This window comes from Diadema antillarum, unplaced genomic scaffold (assembly GCF_040938485.1).
Source record: "Diadema antillarum isolate AM-2024a unplaced genomic scaffold, OU_Dant_1.0 seq00001533_RagTag, whole genome shotgun sequence".
Taxonomy (NCBI): Eukaryota; Metazoa; Echinodermata; class Echinoidea; order Diadematoida; family Diadematidae; genus Diadema; species Diadema antillarum.
This window is the reverse complement of record NW_027272265.1, coordinates 195,814-206,125: the sequence shown is the minus strand read 5'-3', so window position 1 is coordinate 206,125 and position 10,312 is coordinate 195,814.

The following is a 10,312-nucleotide window of genomic DNA, read 5'->3' as shown; positions in this document are numbered from 1 at the left end:
ACTTTTTGAATAAAGTGCACATTTCTTCGACTTGCTACTGACGTATGTTAAGGGTAATATTATTCCCCCTGCCTTCTGAAAGAGAGAAGTCGAGTGTTCTTTTGTTATGCGAGAAAAATGGAAATATGTTGAATTTTCTTTATTCTTTCTTTATATCGTTGTACTCATGTGACATCACAAGCTATAGTAGTCTTTTCATCCAGCCGTGACTCAGCAGAAACTTCAAAAATTCATAACTTTTGAACGGATTGTCCGATTTTGCTCAAACTCTCACTGATGTGTTTTACTAATATTGCTGCATTCACTCAACCCACATGTCTATGAAGGTGAACTTGTCCTTTAATGTTACGTGATTGCCGAGTTAGAGACTCTGACTCTCCCGCTTTCGATGAGAGATCTCCCGCCGAAAGCCCATTTTTGCAAAATCTCCCATTCTCCCGCTCTAGATTTAATTTCTCCTGCCCTGGCTCTGTGTCTCCCGCTTAAAATGATTTTGTACTCAGTGTTATTGTATGTGGTAAAATAAGCCTGAAATCGTACGAGAGAGCATCTAGAACCCTAGAGCATTAGGGCCCTTAAACGAGCCCTGGACCCCGGCCGCAAGGAACCTCGTGCTTTGCGCTTGTGATGTGTGCTTCGCGCACATCAAGTTGGAGTTTTGCGTTTGCTAAGGGTTTCAGGTGGGAGAATCTACAGATCAGAAGGTGCTTGGGGTTGGAGTCTGGTCTCTGCTGAATACCCACTGCATGTGTTAACTATTAGGTGCTGAAGACATTATACTATGGCATGATATTTTCTATCATTGTATGGATTTTTGGTGTGTGTATGTGTGTCACCACAGCCTCACAACACAAAAATGATACAGGGTGATAAACAGCCTCTGGCAAACAAATAATAAATCTCACTTGTTTTCCATTGAAAGTCCTCATATTGACATGTCAGTGCTACCCTTCCAGTCTTTAATTTTCGATTTCTGCTTCACAGGGCGCTGTATTCCTACGACAATGTAAAGATTCCACTGGCTCTGACCGACCTAGAGAAACTGGAAAGCACAGAGTCTGAGCAGCTCCCAACAGGTAAGGTACAAATCATGGGACTACCTAGTACGTGCTCCATTACCGGTAGGCCTGTATGTGTAACAATAATGAAAATGTGATTACCAATAATAATTATTTTAATGATATGATGATTACAATTGGGATGATATTAAAAATAGCAACAATAATGATAATCAGTATTTATATCATTATCATTGTTTTACTATAATATTTATGATAATGATAATAGTGCTAAGTATATGTACGGTACTGGTACAGAACTATATGCTCTTTCAACTGGGTGCTCAAAGCAGTAATGACAGTCAAACCAGCTTTAACGGCCACCTGCTGTATACGGCCACTAAAAAGGATCCCCCCATATTGACTGACCCCCCATGACTATGAATGCAAACTGATGAATACATATGACTTATATTGGACCAAATCCATTCTGTAGCGTGCACAAGGCACATACATACAGTTATTACCTCGATCACTGGATAGGCCTGCATTATTTCCACCAGCACTGACAGTGCTCACTCTCCACTCCTTAGGGAGCATGCTAGTCAGTCGCCATCTTAGGCGCACACAAAGTCATGCTGATCAACCAACATTCTCATCCTACTGGGTACCCATTCATATTCCTAGGTGGAGAGCAGCAATGTGGACAAAGTGCCTTGCTGAAGGGCAGACATGTCAGACTTTATTTGGCTCGAACCCAAGAGCCCATACCACGCTCATAAGATTCAGAGACATGTGCTCTTATCCACTCCGCCACGACACCTCCGCAAAGAACAAACTAAGACTGGACACCTGACTGAATTAAAGAATTAATGAAATGTTTGTAGTACTTTGAATGATATACACATTCCAGAAACATAAATTTGGTATATGATATGGTAATGGGCCCTATGTTCATGTTTTCAGTAAAACCACTTACAGTAGTAGAATGTGTAGTTCCTCTTGTTGCAAGGTCATCTCTTGGTTTTTCCTGTATCCAACAGAGGGCAGTTTCCGGGCACTCAAAGTGGAGTTCTCTCTGCCCAGCTCCTGCTACGCCACGATGGCCCTCCGTGAGGTGATGAAGACGGACACATCCGCAGTCCACCAATCACAGCTCAACTGTTGACGCTCCTTGGTCCATGCTGTCGTCTGATTAAACCACAGTTGTGCCCACATTGCGGCCTTTAGGCTTGGATTGCATTTTTCAGTCAGATGCAAGTGCAATTATGTCACCAGAAGAGCCTAAAAGAGTCGTTGAACATCAATTTTCTGATTTCTTTATCATTCCCAGTGAACACAGTTTTAAGAGAAATGAGGACACCTTGTTATTCGAGCCCTAGGCCAGTACATGACACTGTTGTTTCCATACATCTGAAGAACTTTTAAAGAATTCTTCTTTTAAAAACACTTCTTCAATATGAAATCTGGACAGAATGTAGTTTAGGTATGAAACCAATGTTTTATCATATCTTTCAACCACATTACTTATTTTGCAAATTTCTTGGCTTAAATGTCTGTGATTTTACCAGGGTATTGTGGTGACAAGTCAGGAATGAACTTTTATGCTGTTCAGATCTCATTAGATCTATTTTATTATCATCTATTTTGGTACCACAAATACATCGTTCATGAACAGAGCTGCTTAAATGGCAGACTATGTTCAAAAGAAAGCAAAGGATGCAAAGGAACAGACACATTTGTTACCTTTATGTGTAGACTGCAATGAAATGTCTAACTGTAGATTGTTGGTGCCATGTGAAGTATAAATATCAAGTTGGTAATGTTGTTGCTGAAAGTCTATCAAGGCTTGTATTTGTCAGCTGTGTAATGATGAGATTTTTAGTATGTCCAGAAAACACACACACACACACACACACACACATATATATATATATATATATATATATATATATATATATATATATATATATATATAAAGATATATACATATATATATATATATATATATATATATATATATAAATCATTTGAATTCATGCTCTGGTTTGACTCAAACAAACAATCTTCTGATTGCTACATGCAATATGTTGTAGTAAAAAATACCTCAATGCAAGAATCATTGACAGGAATAGTTTCCAGTCTTTTGTGCCTATCAGCAAGAAAACACTCTTAATCGACGATTAAAGCATATTAAGGGGTAAATGAAACCCAGTAAAAGTATCAAGTCATGACCCTTTTGCCAACTCATCAAGTCAAGGGGTAATTCTGCTGCCAAAATCATCATCATGTCTTTTCCTTCATCTTCTTTGGAAGTCACAAGATTCATGTCATTACGGCAGTTATTTTGGTATAGCTGATCTTGATATAACCTTGGAAAAATGCATTGTCTTGTACGGAAGAAAAAATGGAGACAGTGGAAATTTCATAGTAACATGCAATGTATCGTAACAATGTACCTTATCTGGAGATTCCCCCCCCCCCCCCATCCCCATCTTCCCACTCGAACATTGTACTTGATAGTGTACACAGCGTGACAGGCAGGCGATAACTTAGATTGATTGTAATGTATGGCAATTAAATTTAAGTTTGATCATGCCATGTTTGAGATGTATATTGAGTGACAAAGAGATTTTGAAGATTATTTGCTGTTACGGACAAAAAGATCTGTATCAGCTACTAGAGTGTGGCTAGGGGCGTGGCCAGCAGGCTGCATGCACTGATTGGTTAAGATTTCGCTCACCAAATTGCCAGGCTCAACTCTACTTTGAGGGACCACTAGAGGGCTTCCAAGCTTTGTCATTAATCGTGAATGACAGGCAGAGTCCCCATTTGTACATGCTTTAAATACGCTCTGTCCAATTGTAGCCAGACACACCCTTTGTAAGAAGTTACAGTGGAAACTCGATATAAAGAGATCTGATATAACAAAATACTTGATATAACAAACTAATTTCTCCGGTCCCAATGAATTTATTTCCTTTTTTTTGTAATGTTTATCTGCTACTGATATAACCAAATGTCTGATAAAAAGAACAAAGTGTCTTGGTCCTAAGGATCTTATTCTACTGAGTTGCTGCAGTACAATAATACATCATTTTGCCCACTAATGCAGGGAAAGCATTTGTATAATTCTTCTTCTGTTGTCCTGTTAGAAATAACACTAATATGAGCATGATAATAATAGCAATACCTAATTTCTGTACAGCCCGTTTCAGATTTGTTAAGAATTTCAATGCTCTTTACATGTTATGCATTATCCCGGTCACTAAATAGTGTATAGTTTTGCATTGACAGTAGGCCCTACTAGTGCTCACTCTCCACTCCCTGGGGAGCATTCCAGCCAGTCACCATTTTACAGGCACACGCATGCCAATCAACAAACATAGACATTTTCATCCTTCCGGATACCCATTAAATACTCCTGGGTGGAGAGCAGCAATGTGGATAAAGTGATGTGCGGAAGGGCAAACGTGTCAGACTTCATTGAGCTCGAACCCATTAACTCATACCAGAGACTCCAACCCCAAGCACCTTCTGATCTGGAGATTCTCCCGCCTGAAGCCCCTGGCAAACGGGAGACTCCAAGTTGCGCACGTTATGAGCGCAAAGTCCCTTGTGGTCTAGGGTTCTAGATGCTATCTCGCATTATTTAAGGCTTATTTTTCAACATACAATGAAATTACGTAAGAAATCCTTTCAAGCGGGAGAGGTTAACACCAAGCGGGAGACCGGGAGATTCTGCAAAAATGGGCTTTCGGCGGGAGATCTCCCGTCGAAAGCAGGAGAGTTGAAGTCTGTGTCATACCAAGCTCATGTGATTCGGAGACGTGCACTCTTATCCACTCGGCCACAGCACCTCCGTGCATTTCGATGATAATTTTGCTAATCACATTCAATCGGTGTGAAAATGGTAGAGATTTTTATATATTCATTTCAAGCCCTGTACTGGTTTTGGTATCAAAATCATTTGCCACCTTGTGTAAAAATTCTAAGGTAAAGTGCTCATTTTTGGTCATTACAACTTCAAAGAAAAAAAAGACATAATGTTTTGGTATAGCAGCTATGTAGTGTAGCAATAACTAATCAGCTTAAAGGATTTCTTTGTGTTACCTGGTTGGCTGATATGTCTTGGAGTTGCCCTGATGATTAGTCTGTATGCTGCTGGGGCTGGGGCTGGGGAGAAAAGTCATGGTTAAAGGGATGATATAGTTTTGGTTGAGATGGGGGATTCAGATTTTAACTTTTTGTGAGATGATTAGAAACTGCTTTATATGAAAGAGAAATTCAAAGTTTATTTGATGAAAAATTGGTTTTGAAATGAATGAGATATCCCAAAACAAAGAGGTCCCGATAACAGGTGGGACCCGACTTTTATTAGGACCACTTTCATTTCCTTTTTTTTAAATATCTCAGCCATTTCAAAGCCAATTTTCATTTCATCAAATCAAACCTTGACATTCTCTTAAGAATTGTATCCTCTTTGATATCATAAGCAGTTTCTAATTATCTCGCAAAAAAAAAAGTGAAAATCTGAATTGCTCATCTCAACCAGAAATATATTTACCATCCCTTAAAGCTTGTGTACGTTTTTGGAAATTGTATTTATCTCTTCTTCTGTCTTGAATTGTTTCTTATATTTTATCTCCTGAACTGAAAGAGAATAATCTTGTAACCTGTGTCAGAGTACAGATTCTGTATGTAGGCTTGCATGGGAGAAAAATATGGATGCCACATACATGTATCTTTAAAGTGCTAATAATGATAACAAACAAATCAACAAAGAAAAGTTCAAAACCTGGGGCTGTCTCCTATCATGTGAAGAATGAATGTATCACTTCAATAATGTTCTTGAAGAATGTTTCACCTTGTAACATTTTTGGGTGTCTATCTGAATTTTGTTTTCATGATGCACTTTGCTTAATCCAATGTTGAAAATGATAACGTGTGTCATTATGGAAATCATGTTTCAATGAAATTTTAGATCGTGTCCATATGTAGCTAGGATACACATCTTTGTACCGAACAAATAAATTTCAAGCATTTTCCATCGATGTCATCGTAATTCCTCTTTTATTTTCATTGAGAGAAACTGTCACTGAATGTAGCTCAGAAGGAGACTTTTTATTTTTTTTTTTGATATTTCTCTCTTTTGTTTTTTTGGTGAAAGGAGAGAAAACTGACATCCAACAAACTATCATGAATTCATGTAAATAGGTTTTATGTGGACAAACATGTAAAGTTATGACCATGTGAATTTTAGGGTTTTTTCTAACTTTGCATCCTGTTGGAATCTCATTCTCTTTGTTTTTGTTATATTGTTTTTGTTTTGCTTTTGATTGTTGAAACCACACACAGCTGATAAACTCCTCTGGCACCTAATAACCTTCCAATTGCCATCAATAATTTGTAATTACTGAATTCCTTAAAGAGAAAAGTTGTAAAGTTTCATGTTTTTCTGAAATAAAATATCAGTCTTAATCAAATACCAATATACAGTATGCAAATGAGATGAAGTGACAATTTCAGAAGTTCAAAACCCTCTCACCAGTTTGCTCATAAAATATTTTGACAATCCATTATTTATTGTCACAGATTAAATCATTGTATCCATCTCTTTGAAAGTTATTAGTTTTATTGCTCAGTCATGAGCAACTTGGTGATTATTTTGGAAAGTTTAATCAATTGTTTCTTCTTCTGCTTAACATTAATTAGAACAAGGAACACGATTTATTTGCAGATCAATAAAACACTCTGAGGCCATTGCATCTTTGTCTATAATTATTTCGGTATGCGATTTGCACTCACAATGAAAAACATGAGGATTTGCAAGTGTCAAGTTCGAGTTTATTTTTTCCCCTCCATCTTGATATGATAACAGCGTATTATTTACCATAATGTGAATGAAAGTAAATAAATGTCAACATTGGTAATCTAAAAAGCAGGGTTCATTATACTGATGGGGATAACATGAAGAAAAGATACATAATCGATGGGTTAAAATAAATTGGAGGATGAAGATGGGGGACCCACTGAAAAGCAAAGCTTGTACACTTTTTGCATCCCACCAGTCACAATATACCATTGAAATATCATACAATAAAGAAAGGAAACAAATATGTTTTCACCAAAATGGTGCATATTGCTTAATCATTTGACCAGGGGGCATTTCATGAAGCATTTTATCCAACAAAGTTGTCGCACAAATTTGCTCTCAGCCAATCAGATGCAAGGATTTCAGTAGCTTAAAACAGTCGTTGTCAGAAAAATATCCGACCAAACTGCTTCATGAAATGCCCACCAGATGAAACACAATACATTCATGAATACATATTGTTCCGGGGGTTGATAAAACTAAAAGTGTATAAATTCAGCAGAGATGAGACTAACAAACAAGATACAAGACGGGTTAATACACAAGCTGAGACACACCAAAGTACAAACAAGAAAGCTGCATGCGCAACAATACTACAAAAATTGGGATGGATGTTTAGAAAAGAGAAAAGGAATAAGAATGGGAGAGAGGAAGAGAAGATGGTAGATTCATTGAAATGCATGGATTAGGCAATGGATAAATGGTAAGAACATTGAACAAATTCTGACTATACTTATCCATAAGTTTATTGCTCACACATGTTTGATTTACATGATTGCAAATATCTATTTCAATTTTCTTTTGAATACAGATAATGACAGGACTTTTTGATATTGTTACTTAATGCATTTCAAATGTTTGGTTGTTTTTTTCTCAGAGAGAGCAATCTGTCTAATGATATTTGATGAGTATTGCTCCGAGCCAACAAGCTGTAAATGTAAGTACAGGGTAAAATCAGGGAGAAATAAAGCATATGTAACGGAGTAATTGAGAGGTGATTAGTATTTTGTGATATATGATTACTATTAAGGTGTTTGTTTGTTTGTTTGTTTGTTTGTTTGTTTATAAGTATGTTTGGATTGGTCACTACATTCAAGCTTATATTTGTAATACAATATTTTTTTTTCTCCGAATTGGACCAAATAGGGATTTCAAAATCCAAGGAAGTCTTGGACCTTTTTTTTTTTTTTTTTGATGAACCATGCATGACTTATAACGACTTTATACAGAACTTAAAATTTACAAGGAGGCACTCAAATGCAAAAAAAAACAACAAACAAACATCACTCTTTCTTGTACAGATCACCACTTTGAAAGAATCCAACCTATGTCCCTGGTCATGTCCCCCCCCCCCCCCCCCCCATCTATGCCTCAGATTATTCAATTTTCGAATTATGAACCTTATTCCATTTTCGGATTAACGAACCATATTTCTATTTCAGATCAATAAACCATCTGACCTTCTTTCGTTTTTGGATTAAAAAACTTTTGGAACAGCGAATCTTATTATAATTTTATCTTTCAGGATTGCAGATCGCTAACCTTGGAATAATGAACTTACCAACACCACAATGAAATATTCGGATTAATGAATCCTTTTATTTACGATTAAACGAACCTCTTTAGGTATGGGGCACTTGTCTGTTTCGGATTAACAAACCTGCAGAATAACGAATACAATTTCCATAATTTTTACTTCTGCTTTGTCATAATCTGGGGTTGTAACAGTGCTAGATGAGTATATATAGGTTGGAATGTGATTACGCAATTACAACAGAATGAGGGGCAAAAAAAAAAAATGAGAAGACTAGGCCCTATTCAGTAAATCTGCTCTATAAACAGATCGATTCCTACCAGTTAAAGGGGAAATCCAGTCCAAATATAAGTTTGTCTGATAAAAAAGTAAAATTTTACGAGTGCAACAGTAAAAATTTGACTGAAATTGGATAAAAAATAAGGAAGTTATGAAATTTTGAAGTTTCAATACTTTCTTCAAAACAGTTCTTGTACAGTGGGTATGAATACACGTGTATATGCAAATGAGTGAGCTAACCATGTCATACCCTCACGATTTTTCATTGATCGTGTATCGAAAAACATTAAAAGACGAAAATTTGATGTTTCTGCCATTGAAGTCTGAAACATATGACATAATACTTGGTTGAATAACTTCAGAATAGTGATCACTTAGATAATAATATGAGGATTTGAGCCTCAGGCATAATTGCGTTTGAATGAAAAACCGGAAATTTCAAAATTTTATGTACAAACTATATGGGGAGTTGTGAGGGAATGACATGCTCACTTTGCAATTTGTATCCTATCATATTGACTGTTCAAGAACTGTTTCCTCCCAAAATAGTGAAACTTCGAATGTCATGACTTTCTTATTTTTCATCCGTTTTCGATCTAATTTATACCGCTGAACTCGTAATATTTTACTCTTTCTTATCAGACTAACTTATATAATTTGGACTGGATTTCCCCTTTACGGGAGTATCTTTTTCCCCAAGTGTCTATCGTGTATAAAAGGGATAGACATCTGCACTGGCTTGGTTATCCGGCGCCACTAAAAATTGATGTCAGTCCACAAAATTTCCCAGAAGGTTATCTTGTGGTGGTCCGATCGAGCTAGAAATTCAAAGTGAAATTTTATGTTTCCTTTTTGTTTTGTTTTATTTTCTTTTTCAGGAAGCAAAATTTCGTATACCGCATACAAAGACTTTAGTGGCCTGAGGGGGCGTACCAGAGAAAAGTGCTAGTGTCGAGCCCTAATAATAGGCCTATGGGATATGAATCAAGAATCGTTGTCTACAGGTCTATTTAGCACCCAGTAACCGCATCAACTAAAAAACAAACAAAACAAAACAAAACACACTCAACCAAAACAAGCAAACAAACAAACAAACAAAACTCCTCACGACTTTGGAACTGATTATTCGATTTTCCTAAACTTCACTTGTGTGTTGTGGCAATAGGCCTATTACATTTGCTACAGCCCCTTTTACACTTCAACGGATCGCTTCACGGATCATCAGGAATCGTAATCCGTTGTGTTCCGGCGTGCAACGTTACATTACGATTTCTCTTTCAATGCCGGTGTGGATATTACGATCCCAATATATTTGTTGTCTACACTGACAAGTATGGAGTTCACACGGAGTATGGTGTCAATACTGATAGATAGCAATACGGACCACGTGGGAAACGGATAACACTAACATAAAGAGAGAGCACGAAGATAAGCGGGTCCCTTCCCAGTGGCCCTGCCTGGATGTCTCCGCAATGTTGACAGATGACTTGTGCTAGCTTGCAGGCACTCATTTGATAGTTCATCCTTCTCATGCCTCCATAGCTAACTATGACAAGCGCATAGAAAATGTACATCACATATGATTCTTCCGGACACCATAACAAAACTCTTTGTTGCAGAAACTCA